Source organism: Corylus avellana, chromosome ca4, assembly GCF_901000735.1.
Source record: "Corylus avellana chromosome ca4, CavTom2PMs-1.0".
In the NCBI taxonomy this organism is placed as follows: Eukaryota; Viridiplantae; Streptophyta; class Magnoliopsida; order Fagales; family Betulaceae; genus Corylus; species Corylus avellana.
This window is the reverse complement of record NC_081544.1, coordinates 22,950,572-22,965,131: the sequence shown is the minus strand read 5'-3', so window position 1 is coordinate 22,965,131 and position 14,560 is coordinate 22,950,572.

The following is a 14,560-nucleotide window of genomic DNA, read 5'->3' as shown; positions in this document are numbered from 1 at the left end:
CCTTCTTCAAGTAGGAGAGGTTTTTTGGTTCAACCGGTTTGCTCCTTTACATGTGGGTTTTGGAGTCCTTCTCCTATGTGTAATTGGACTCCTTGTTTGACTTATAGTAGAAGTCCTAGACCAACATGTAAAAGGAAAGTTAAGCTTCTATATAAGGAACAAAGCACAAGGTGAATTTGTGTGAGTGCCAAAAACGTGAAGCACCAAAGAGAGGAGAAAAAATAGAGAATTTGAGAGAAGGAGGTACAAGGGCAGCAAGGGTGTTTTCTTCTTGGTGGTTTTTGGAGGAGCCAAAAACAGGTGATTAGAAGAAAAAGGGTGCTGCAGAGTGAGAGAAGAAAATAGAGATCAGCCGCCATCTGTTCCAACAAAAGAATAGTTTGTACATCTGTCTTTTGTATTCTATTTTGAGAATAATCTTTCTTGTGTGATAGTGAGATTTTGGTGTATTAGGGCTTTGGGATCTGAGTGATTTTCTCTCTACTATTTTTGTACTCCATCTTTTGATAGTGAATTTTCTCCGGGTCGTTTCCGCCAGTGGATGTAGGCTTGTTAAGCCGAACCACTTAAATCTTTGTGTCGTGTGTCATTGCTTATCTTTGTTATTCCGCATTCTTCTTATTTTTCGCATCTCACGGGTCTTGGGAAATAGGATTAATTTCCTAACAACTGGTATCAGAGCTGTTGGTTCAAGTGGGAGCGATGGCAGGTGAAGAAGGAAAGATGGGAATCGAGAAATTCGACGGCAAAGATTTTGGATTTTGGAAGGTACAGATTGAAGATATTCTTTATGGGAAGGATCTTCATCAACCTCTTTGGAAGAACAACCCAACGACATGGATGATAACGAGTGGGCTCTGCTTGATCGTAAAGCCCTAGCAATTATCAGGTTATCACTGTCAAAATCAGTTGCACACAACTTTGTAAAGGAGAAGACCACAGCAGGTCTAATGGCGGCTTTGTCAAGCATGTATGAGAAGCCGTCGGCTAACAACAAGGTGCATCTGATGAAGAAATTGTTCAACCTAAAGATGGCGGAAGGAGCTTCGGTGGCACATCATCTCAATGAGTTCAACACCATCACAAATCAATTGTCCTCAGTGGAAATTAATTTTGATGATGAAGTTCGTGCGTTGATCGTCTTGGCATCTTTGCCAAATAGCTGGGAAGCAGTGAGGATGGCTGTGAGTAACTCTGTAGGAAAGAGTAAACTGAGCTATGAAGACGTCAGGGATTTGATTCTCAGTGAAGAGGTTCGCAGAAAAGATGCGGGTGAAGCCTCTTGTTCTAGTGCTGCTTTAAACCTCGAGACTCGGGGCAGAGGACAAGATAGAAACTCTGGTCAAGGCAGATCAAATTTCAGAAAAGGGAGAAGCAAATTCAGATTCGACCAACAACCTGAATGTTGGAACTGTGGCAAGACTGGCCACTACAAGAAGAATTGCAAGGAATTGCGGAAGGAGACTGAGAACGATTATGCAAACATAGTGACAGAAGAAGTATATGATGCCCTACTTCTTTCTGTTGACAGTCCCCTTGATTCTTGGGTCTTAGACTCAGGAGTATCTTTTCATACGACAGCGATCCGTGAAATTCTTGAAAACTATGTTGGTGGAGATTTTGGGAAGGTGTATTTGGTTGACGGAACGGCGCTGGATGTTGTGGGCTTAGGCGATGTTCGCATTAGAGTTCATAATCACTCGGTATGGAAGCTACAGAAGGTCAGGCATGTTCCGGAGCTGAGGAAGAATCTGATTTCAGTGGGACAGCTTGATGAGGAAGGGCATTCAATTTATTTCCACGGTGGAAAGTGGAAGGTCAGCAAGGGAGCTAGGATTTTGGCTCGTGGTCATAAGACGGGTACTCTCTATATGACCACGAACAGCAAGGATACAGATGCTGTTGTATATACGACTGCTGATTCAAAACTATGGCACCTAAGGCTTGGGCACATGAGCGAGAAAGAGATGAAGGTACTTATGTCAAAAGGGAAACTACTTGGGTTGAAGTCAGTTGATTCTGATTTGTGTAAAGGCTGCATCCTAGGGAAGCAGAAGAAGGTGAGTTTCGCGGAAGCTGGCAAAGCACCTAAGCTTGGAAAGCTGGAGCTGGTACACACGGATTTGTGGGGTCCCGCACCAGTGGCATCTCTTGGAGGCTCGCGGTATTACATCACATTTATTGATGACTCAAGCAGGAAGGTATGGGTTTATTTCTTGAAAAGTAAATTTGATGTATTTGAGACTTTTAAGAAATGGAAGGCCATGGTTGAAATTGAAACGGGCTTGAAGCTCAAGCGTTTGAGATCAGACAATGGAGGAGAATACGAAGATAGGGGGTTTAAACAGTTTTGTGCAGTGAATGGGATTAGAATGGAGAAAACTATCCCAGGAATGCCGCAGCAGAATGGCGTGGCTGAGTGCATGAATAGAACTCTCAATGAGCGTGCTAGGAGTATGAGGTTGCATGCTGGGTTACCAAAGACTTTCTGGGCTGATGCAGTGAGCACTGCTGCATACCTGATAAATAGGGGGTCTTCCGTTCCCCTGAGCAATAGACTACCGGAAGAAGTCTGGAGTGGAAAAGAGGTAAATCTTTCACATCTGAAAGTTTTTGGTTGTGCTTCGTATGTCCATGTTGAGTCTGATGCTATGAGTAAACTAGATGGTAAATCTAGTAAGTGTTTCTTCATTGGATATGGAGATGAGGCCTTCCGTTATCGATTTTGGGATGATCAAAATCAGAGGATTATTAGAAGTCGGAATGTGACTTTTAATGAGTGTGCTATGTACAAGGATGGGTCAAGTGCAGAACCTGAAGTTACAGAGCATGAACCGAAGAAGTCTGAGTTTGTTGACTTAGATGAGCTTTCTAAAAGTACAGTGCAGAAAGATAAACAATTCGTGGAGGTGGAGCTTGATAAACAGTGTTCACTCACGGATGAATGTGATGACAGAAAATCTTCAAGAAACTTACAGCACTGGGAAGAGTCTTATTCTTTAGCAAGAGGCAAAGAGAAACGTGATCGAAAAGCAACAAAGAGGTATGGCTTTGAGGATATGATTTCTTTTGCTCTAGCAGCTAGTAGTGGAGATCCATCGTCTGTTCAGAATGGTACGCTGAAAGAGGTAGAGTCACTACGGAATGGTAAAGCTTGGGAATCGGCAGAATTACCCAAGAGAAAGAAGGCTAAAGGGTGCAGATGGGTCTACAAGAAGAAAGAGTCATTGGAGAAAGCTGTACGGTAGACGGGGCTGATAGGGAGGCATGGTGTAATGTCTAAATCAAGTCCTATGCTCAAGTTCAAGAGGCGCTTGGACTTGAGCGACACTTGTAGAGTGTGATTGCCCTTGGGGGCTGAGGCGGAGACATCTGGAGGAGACACCTTTTGATAGACTTGATGGGATTCAAGTCAAGGTGGAGATTGTTAGGTGTGACTTGCCACCCATCACACGTGGGCCCCACTAGTTCTCTACTCCTTTTGGGTTTAGGAGACTTTTGTCCAAGTTTGTTTTGGAGTCCTTCTCCTATGTGTAATTGGACTCCTTGTTTGACTTATAGTAGAAGTCCTAGACCAACATGTAAAAGGAGAGTTAAGCTTCTATATAAGGAACAAAGCACAAGGTGAATTTGTGTGTGCCAAAAACGTGAAGCACCAAAGGGAGGAGAAAAAAGAGAGAATTTGAGAGAAGGAGGTACAAGGGCAGCAAGGGTGTTTTCTTCTTGGTGGTTTTTGGAGGAGCCAAAAACAAGTGATTAGAAGAAAAAGGGTGCTGCAGAGTGAGAGAAGAAAATAGAGATCAGCCGCCATCCGTTCCAGTAAAAGAAGAGTTTGTACATCTGTCTTTTGTATTCTATTTTAGGAATAATCTCTCTTGTGTAATAGTGAGATTTGGGTGTATTGGGGCTTTGGGATCTAAGTGATTTTCTTTCTATTATTTTTGTACTCCATCTTTTGATAGTGGATTTTCTCCGGGTCATCTCCGCCAGTGGATGTAGGCTTGTTAAGCCAAACCACCTAAATCTTTGTGTCGTGTGTGATTGCCTAATCTTTGTTATTCTGCATTCTTCTTATTTTTCACATCTCACGGGTCTTGGGAAATAGGATTAATTTCCTAACACCGTCCTTCAGCCCCCCAACTCTCTATGAGAGTTCTTTCATGGAATTGGCGGGGGTTAGCTCGTGCCCTGACTATCCGTACACTTCGAGCTCTTAACAGGCTTCATCCGCCAGAGGTTATTTTTTTGTCTGATACGAAGGTACAGGCTCAAAGAATCCAATTTGCTTTAAATCACATTGGTTTCCCTTTTTCGTTACAAATTCCTCCTGTTGGCTCCAAAGGTGGTCTATGTATAGCTTGGAAGCATGGAGTGGAAATTGAGCCCATTCAGCAGGATTCAAATCATATCTCTTGTCTTGTTTACTCGGATCTTCCACATAGCCCCTGGATGCTTACATGTGTTTATGCACCTCATACTTACCAGAGGTGTAGTGATTTTTGGGATTTCCTTTTAGATATGGGGAATTCTTTTGGAGGCCCTTGGCTTCTTTTGGGTGATTTCAACTCAATTCTCTCTCCTGTGGAAAAATTTGGTGGGCGTCTGTTTGGCTCTCTTTCTCACAAGCATTTTGAAGATTTTGTCCACTCGAATGCTTTGGTTGATTTGGGTTTCAATGGCAACAAATTTACCTGGAGCAATCATAGGCAAGGTAATGTGAATATTAGGGAGTGTCTGGATAGAGGTTTAGCTAAAAGGACTAGGTGCATCTCTTCCCCAATTCTCTTATCAGCATTATCCTTGCCTCCAACTCTGATCATTGTCCCCTTCTCTTGTCCACGGCTGGCACTTATCAAGATCTTCCAAAGCCTCTCAGGTTTGAGGCTTTTTGGACAAGAGATCATACCAGCCATGAAGTAGTTGCTAGCGCTTGGTTTATGGATGTTCCTGACTCTCTGGCTTTCTCTCATAGCAGAAAATGGAAAAGCACAAAATTTGCTCTCAAATAGTGGAACCATCGTCATTTTGGAAGAATTAAGTCCTGCATTAAGAAGTTAATGTCGGATATTAACGTTATTCAGAGCAAGCCTCATTTCATCTCTAATGGATCTTTAGAGCAGAATCTCCAAGCTGAGCTTCAAGAACAATTACTAAGAGAAGAGATTTTGTGGAAACAGAAGTCTAGAGAGCTCTGGCTTACCTGCACTGATTTGAATACAAAGATTTTTCATGCTTCTACTGCTTGTCGAAGAAGGTATAACTCCCTAACTTTCCTTAGAGCTTATGATGGTTCTGTTCTTAATAGCAGGGAAAACATTGGTGCATATATTGTTGATCATTTTTCTAAGTTGTTTACTTCAACTAGTCTGATGTGCAAATTATCTACCTAAATTAATAGATAAATAATTGTACGTTTTACCTGCAAGTGCACAAGGTCAACATGGTAATATAAGGTGCAAGTACAGGATCATTCCCACGAGGATTGGTAAATTATGTTTATAAGTAAATTCCTATTTAATTAAAAGATAAAATTCAATTGTCACGATTGAATTCAATAAAATAAAAGATAAACAAAAACTAAAAAGGATTAGGGTTTTGATATTCACAACTAATTATATTAAGCTAATATATCAATACGCCAATGCTTTGATCAAGTTATGTCTATCTAATGTTTGTCAACCTAAGGGCATGGTGTATACTCCTTAAGCTATAGATTTTCCTAAGCAACGAGTTAGGTGTGGTGTATACTCTTAACTCTTTTCTTCCCTAAAGGATTTAGCATGGTATATACTAAGTTGTTTTTTAAAAAAGCATATGTTCAATAAAAATCGACAAACACACGAGGCCTAGGGCATGGTATATACTCCCGGTTCCCCATGTTGATTAACCCAAGAATCCGGCGTGGATATCTCTTGTTACTTATGTTAAACCCAGGACTCGGTCATCTAAATTGATTTAACTAACTAGTCCATACCACATGCATATGTTGATCCGGCACACACATATGAGGAATTCATGCAAGCAGGTATTAATCAAGTTAAATAGCACAACAAGATCATCACAAAGGCGTCAATATTGAAATATTAACAACACATAACTAGGGCTTCAATCTAGCCCTAAAAAAAAAATATAAACTACATAATAAAGATAAAAGGTGGAAGAGAAGAAAAACCCAAACTCCTCTTGATGCAGCCTTCAGTTCCTTTCCAGAGCTTGTGCCTCTTTCTCCACACCTATGCCAGAGGTTTATTTATAGGCTTTAGAAGTCCTTGTTACACAAGTAAACCTAGAAAATTCGGAGTTTTAAGTCCAAGTCCAATTAGGATAAAGAAAACCTAAGTCCAAATCGGAATAGGATTTGCCCAAAATTGCAGTCCCGACTTGCGGCGTGATTTTGGCCTTGCGGAACTCCGAATTGAGAAAATGCTATTTCAAAATGATTTGTAGCCCTTTGAGTTATATTTCCAATGCCGCTTGAGTCACCTCAATTGGATATCTGAGCTTAATGTTATAGTCAAACTACCGAGACATGTTCAGAATCCAATTTTTTATCAAATCCGATTTGACTTCAATGTGAGAAATTCCAAATTGATCCTTTCCTCTATTTGATTAAACTTAACCATGATTGGCTAAGCTCAACCATATCTTCTAGGTCTTCCCAATTTGCCCTTTAAGCTTGTAATTCTTCCAGAAACGCTTTCTTTTCTTCCAAAAGCCTAAAAAACAAAGAAAATACAAAAATGAGGTAAAATGGCCTAATTAACCAAAACCAAAGGATTAAAACATGCAAGTTAAGGGCTGAAAATATGAATATTTTAGCACTTATCATAGTCCTATTTTGGATGATTCTTTGAGTGATTTGTTTAAGCTTGTTATCATTGATGAGGAAAATTCTGACTTGTGTAATATTCCGGATGAAAGAGGGATTTATGATGCCATTGTGAATCTAGGGCTTAACAAAGCTCCTGGCCCTGATGGGATGACTGGGTTATTCTACAAATCCTATTGGCCTATTGTTAAACTCTCTATGATTGCCTCAGTTCAATCTTTCTTTAGAGGGGATTTTCTTCTAAAAGAATTTAATCATTCTAACATTGCCCTTATTCCAAAGATTGACAACCTTTCTCAGGTTCATCATTATAGGCCTATCAGTCTCATCAACTTCAACTATAAAATTATTTCCAAAATACTTTCCAACAGATTTAAGCCTCTGCTTCACAAGATTATTTCTCCTACTCAATCAGCTTTTCTGAAGGGAAGATCTATTCATGACAATACAGTTTTGGCTCATGAGCTTTTTCATTCCATGAAACAAAAAAAAGGGTAATGGTGGCCTCATGGCCTTGAAGTTGGATATGGAAAAGGCTTTTGACTCTATGGAATGGGATTTTCTTATTCGGATCTTAACTCTTTTGGGTTTTAACTCCACCTTGAATCATTGGATCAAGCAATGCATCTCCACTACCTCTTTCTCTATTATGATGGATGGGTCCCTGTATGGCAATTTTTCTCCTTCAAGAGGTCTTATACAAGGAGATCTCCTATCTCCTTTCCTATTTATTCTAGGTTTTGAAGCCCTCTCAAGAATCATCTTCAGAGAGGAGAATTTGGGTAATCTTCATGGCATCAGAATAGCTAGGAGCAGTCATGTTGTCTCCCATCTTTTATTTGCAGATGACTTGATTATCTTCTCCAAAGCTAACATTTCTGAAGCTAGAGTAATCCAAGAATGTCTTCCCACTTATTCTAGATGGTCTGAGCAGAAGATAAACTATTCCAAGTCTGCTATCTTCTTTAGCAAAAATTGCAAGCCTTCGATTAGAGGTTCTCTTAAGAGTATGCTGGATCTTCCTCATATTTCAGGGAAGGCTAAATATCTTGGGATCCCTCTGTTTTTTCATAGAAGCAAGAAGAGATCCTTGGCTGATTTAAAAGACAAGATGTTATCAAAGATTGTTGGTTGAAAATCAAAGTTGTTGTCTCAGGCGGCTAGAACCACTCTCCTTAAATCAGTTGCCAATGCCATTCCTTCTTATATTATGTTTTTGTTCTTGCTGCCCAAGGGTTTTTGTAAAGAGCTCAACTCTTTATTAAGGAAATTTTGGTGGGGATTCCCTCAGGACAAGAATCACAATCTTTCCTTTTTGGCTTGGGATAACATTTGCAAACCTAAGGCCTTGGGTGGTTTGGGTATTCGTACTATGGAGACTTTGAACTTATCTATGCTTGCCAAATTGGGTTGGAAAATTATTACTGAACCTTCTCTTTTGTAGGTGGTTGCTTTGTTTTGGAAATATCTTTGAAGTGGAGTCTTCTTCCTCAATGCTTCTATTAGCCCTTCGGCTACTTGGTTATGGAAGGGTATTCTAAAGGCAAGGCAAGTTGTGGAATTAGGTGCTTGTATGGCAGTTTCTTCTGGTCAGGATACCAATATATGGAAGTCTCCCTGGATTCCTTCCATTCAGCTCTTCAATCCTTCTCCTAATCCTAATCTAGTGGATCTTCCAGATTTTGAGGTTGCTGATTTGTTGATTGAAGGTGGCAGGTCTTGGAATGTGTCTCTCTTGGCTGATTTGTTTGACTCTAATTCAGCTCAGCACATTCAAAACATTTACTTATCTCATGAAGTTTCTAGTGATAGGTGGACTTGGGCTGCTTCTTTGAAGGGGCTACTTTCCGTTAGGTCGGCTCATGAGTTACCCTTTCAGGATTTGGCTTCCCGTTCTTCTCCTCTCTCTCCTGAAGATTGGTCATGTCTTTGGGGTTTGAAGTTGCAGCATAGGTTAAAACATCTTCTTTGGAAGATGGAGTGGAATATTCTTCCTATGCGTGCTTCTTTGGCCAGATTTGTTAACTCTATTGATCTGGAACCTTGGTGTTGCCCGTTCTGCAAAGGCCCTCAAGAATCTCTCTCACACATTATGCTTGAGTGCTCTTTTGCAAAGATTTTATGGAGGTGCTCTCCATGGCCCCTTCTTACTAATGCTTTTTGTGAGTTGCCTTTTGCAGATTGGATTGTGGCTATTTTGAGGCCTCAACAGAAGCTTGCAATTCCCATTTAGGAAGTCCACAAGTTCCAACTTCATGCTGCCATCACCATGGACCATATATGGTTTTCCGGGAACCAGCTTGTCCATCAAGCTCTTAATCCGTCCCCTATACAGTCTCTCATTCTGATTGCTTCTACCACAGCGGATCATTGTAAAGCTTGGATTGATTCCACTTTGTCCTCCATTTGGTCTCCTCCTCTGCCAGGTACCACCAAGGCAAATTTTGATGTGGCTTTGTCTTCAGATTTTGCAGTGGCTGCCACGGTGGTTAGTGATTCAAATGGTAACATCATTGGAGCTACTACTAAGAAAATTCTTACTAAGGATATCACCTTAGGTGAAGCTCATGCGGCCCTTTTGGCAGTTCATATTGCAGCTTCATGTAGTGCTTACTCTCTCATCCTTGAAGGGGATGCCCTCAATGTAGTCCTTGCTATTCAACAACCCCAGCTGTTTGCGGGTTGCAATTTTTCTAATGTTGTGTTATGATATTTCATTGTATTTGCATTCTTTCTTTAGCTGGAAGGCTGAGTTTTAGGGGTGTCAATGCGGGCGGTTATAAACCGTCCGCTAACCGCTATAACCGCCTAGCGGTTAGCGGTTAGAGGTTATTGGGTTTACTAACCGTAACCGCTAACCGCTATTTGCAAATTATACATATATAATATGACATAAGTCATAAGTATACCAATTCATACTAATACAACAATTAAGTACCTAGACACTTAGTTCCAATGTATGTTATAAACTTATAAGTCTATATATGTTATAAATTATAATTATACATATATGCATATGAATAATATAAATGTATAATATCAATACTTAATCATATTATTCAATGACAATTCAAATACGTTATTGAAGTGAATCATATTATGAATGTACAATGATAAAATGATTCGTATAATATCAAATTAAGTAATTGATATTGGATTAAATAATGTGTTACTTATAAATACAATTGAAGTATTAATGTATTGTCATTCTAATTTTAGTAATATTATCACTATAATTGATATGATTATATCACATGATGAATTGATCACTAAATCATATGATTATATAGTAACAAATAATACATATAATCATATATATCATATGTTTTATTTGATCTTCTTTTATATGTTGTGTTGAACTTTTTTTATATTTGTTTTTTATATGTTGTGACAGTTGTGTTGAATTTTTTTTACATGTTGTGTTGAATTTTTTTTTTTTTTTTTTTTTTTTTTTAAGTACAAGTAAATGTAAATTTGGGGTCAAATATTTTTGATTTTTAAATATAGTTATAGTAATTGGGCCTAAGAAGACACTAAAAATGCAAAAAAAAAAAAAAACAAAATGAGGGTAAAAAATGCTATAGTAATAAAAAAGCCCAAAAAGGCCCAAAAGAAAGCCCAAAAAGCCAAAAAAGAGCCGAATTTTGAAAAAGTGGTTAGCAGGCGGTTATCTATTTTACTAACCGCTAACTGGCGGTTAGTAGCTAACCGCTAAGCTAGGCAGTTAAAGGTTGCGGTTAGTGAAACCTACTAACCGCTAAGGCGGTTACAGTTAGCGATTATTGACAATAACCGCTAACTGTAACCGTATTGACACCCCTATAAAGTTTCTAGGAGTGCTAACTTTAGAGCACATTGTTTGGTTAAATGGGCTGCTTCCCACCTAGTGTTTAGAAGCATTCCCATAGGATTATCCATTCTCTCGTCCATTCAGATCAAGAGTAGTAAATATCCCCACCTTGTAACCTTTTCCCCATTACAATTAGCAAAAAAAAAAAAAAAAAACCTAATCTTAGATTAATTATTTTGTTACCTACATTGTCTATTCTGTTGATTCATGTCTCTGGACTTGTTGTCAATGGTTGTCTTCTGCAAAGATATAGAAAAGTGATTTTATTTGCTTTTCATGCTTCTATTTGTTGAAGTTATTTCCACTGGATTCGCACTTGTGATTCTTGGTCATACGGAAATTTTATTTAGCTGGGACTTTATCTAACTTGATGTTCATTTCTGGATTTCATTTTAATCACAAAGCTATCGCCCTATGCTCAATAAGCTTTGTAGAGTTTAGGTTTAGCCATTTTGGCCCATACTATATCATACATATTTGTCAAATACAATCTTACTGTTTTCTCCCACTTCAAGAAAACTTGGGTGATTTTTGTGTAGTGTAATATAAATGTCCTATATGATCTTACTAGATTCAATGCAAACGTACGTAACCCATCGTTCCGCCCACAAACAAAGAATCGTATCATAGGAAGAGTGCAGAAATAGAAAGAGAGAGATAGAGAAACAGAGAAATGGGCGAGAAATGAGAGATAGACTTGTAGTATCAATAGAAGAGATGGAGAGAGAGATAATTGGTTGGGAGGACAGGTTGCAATTTTCTTCCGTCATGGACGTTGAGAAGGTTGGGGCTTTTGTGGCAAGTTTTTTGCAATTAATTTCTTTCCACAGTAGTATGTTACCAAACAAAAGAATAGTTATTCCTACGGAATAGCTATTCATGTCCAAAGATCTATTGTGCAAATCAAATGGGATCTTGATAAGTGCTAAAATATTCATATTTTTAGCCCTTAACTTGCATGTTTTAATCATTTGGTTTCAGTTAATTAGGCCATTTTAATTCCTATTTGTGTTTTTCATACTTTTACGGGCTTTTGGAAGAAAATGAAGTAAAACTAGGTGATTTGGGTTCAAAAAGAGAAGATGGAGAAAATTGAAGCTCCCTGACACTGCGATCAATCGCAGGGTACCTGCGATCGAGCGCAGTACCAGAGAAGACACCGCATGAACCAAGCCAGGAGCAATTGAGCGCATGCTAAAAGAAGGATTGATCGCAGACTTGCGATCGAGCGCACCCATGCGCAGGAGACATATCAAGTGGCGGCTAGATTGGCATTCTTTCCATATTAGGGTTTTCCAACTCCAAATTGTAATAGGTCTCAAAACCCTACGAAATCCCTAGGTTTACTACTTTGTCTAGGACTTCTAAAACCTATAAATAGACCCATAAGCCTCTAGAATTAGGGGGGCTTGAGAAGGAGAAGAAAAGGAGCTCTTGAAGTTCAAGTCTCGGGTTTATTTTTTTCCTTTCTTTTATTTTATTTTATGATGATGTTTAACATCAACTTTATGTGTAGTTAATTTATTAGTAGGGCTAGATTGAAGCCCTAGTTATGTTTAATTAATATTTCAATATTGGCGTCTTTGTGATGATCTTGTTGTGCTATTTAACTTGATTAATACCTGTTTGCATGAATTCCTCATATGTGTGTGCCTAATCAACATATGCATGCGGTACAGACTAGTTAGTTAGATCAATTTGGATGACCGAGTCCTGGGTTTAACATAAATAACAAAAGAAATCCAAACCGGATTCTTGGGTTAATCAACATGGGGAACCGGGAGTATAAACCCATGCCCTAGGCCTCGTGTGTTTGTCGATTTCCATAGAATATATGCTTTTCTAAAGAACAACTTAGTATATACCATGCTAAATCCTTTAAGAAAGAAAAGAGTTAGAGTATACACCCATGCCCTTAGGTTGGCAAACATTAGATATGCATAACATGATCAAAACATTGGCATATTGTTATATTAGTTGAATATAATTAGTGGTGATTATCAAAGCCCTACCCTTTTATTATTATCAACTCAATATCTATTTTACTTAAGGAGATTATTTTTAAACGGAAATTCAGCAATCCTCGTCGAAATGATCCTGTTCTTGCACCATATACTACTATGTTGACCTTGTGCACTTGCAGGTAAAACATACAATTATTCACCTATTAATTTAGGTAGATTTTTGCACAACACGTTTTTGGCGCCGTTGCCAGGGATTGCGGCGAATTTTGTTTAAAAATTATTTTCCTTTAGCTTTGTTATTTTAATTTTCCATTTTTAATTTAGCTGTTAGCAAAAATCAAAAAGAATTTCTTGTTTTCCTTAACTTTTTTGTTTTCTGTTTTAGGTTGCGGATTGGCATTTTTGGATTGCAATCAATCGTCAGCCAAGTGCGAGCGAGCGCACTGTGATTGAATGCACCAAACTGCAATCGAGCGCAGTTCTAGGGAGGATCCGGACCGGCAGTACTGAAGCTGCCTAACTGAAGAAGTAATCCAGTTCATGCAAGGTCGTCGATCTTAAGTCTCAACCGTTCTACCACTCGATCCTGAAATTGAGCGAACAATTCGACAACAACCTAGAGACAAAGAAGAAGAAGTTGAAATGGAAGATTTGTAAGAAAATCCAATTGCGCCAAGACCATTAGAAGCAAATTCACCACGGATGAGGAGACCAATGAAGCAGGCATATGTGCCAACAAACCTCCATCAACCCTCTTGCATAGCATATCAGCCAGAGGTGGATGTCAGCTATTATATCTCTCCCCAAATCCTCAATGCATTGACTCACTTCAGAGGCATAACTACTGAGGATCCCAACTTGCATCTTAAGGAATTCTTTGGCTTATGCAAGTTGCAGCATGTTCAAGGCCTAACTCCAGAGAGACTCAGGTTAGTCCTCTTTCCTTTTTCCTTGAAAGATAATGCTAAACTGTATACAATTCCTTGCCTGCAGAGTCCATTCATACTTGGGCATAATTGACCACCAAGTTTCTGAAGAGGTTTTTCCTAGCCCAGAAGACAAAACAACTTAAATGGGAACTTCAAATGTTCCAACAACGAGACGGAGATTCGTTCTTTGAGGCCTAGGATCACTTCAATTCCTTACTTCTAAAGTGTCCACCTCACAACATCCCTCAAGATGATCAGGTACCAATTTTTTATGAAGGTTTAGATGATACTAATCGAGGGATGGTTGATACAGCTTATGGAGGTATGATGATGGAGAAGAGCAGTGAGGAAGCCATAGGGATCTTTGAGGGGTTGAGTGAACATACTCAACAATTCCCATCTAGAAGGAGGCAAGGTGTAAGGAGCAAAGGCAAGAATGACGAAAATAGCAAAATGCAAAATCAGATGTCTGCTGTGGAAAAGAAGTTGGACATGATTGTCAAGGCCATGACTGCTCAGAAAATTTCACCTCTGCAACAGGACACGCCAGTTCAAGAGCCAGAGAAGGATGACCTGAAGGATCTTGTACGACAATTGGTGACTTCACAACAGCAATATGTGATTGCGCAAGAACAAATCACTACAAGACATGATCAAGCCATCCTAAGACTAGAAGTGCAAGTAGGGCAATTGGCAAATGAGCTGAGTGAGAGAAAGCAGGGGAATCTCCAGCCCAGACAATACCCAATCCAGGAGGTCATCAGCAGTTGGAAGAAGTCACAGTTCTCAGGAATGGCAAGGTCATTGGAATTGAAGAGCCACCTCGAGCAACTCCAGAAGGACCATCAACTTCTAAGGTAAACAAAATACAGAAGGTAAATGCACACCCCTTTCCTCAAAGGCTAGTCAAACCAAAGAAAGAAGAGCAACTCAGGGATATCTTTGGGACTTTGAGGAAAGTAAAAATCAACATTCCTTTATTAGATGC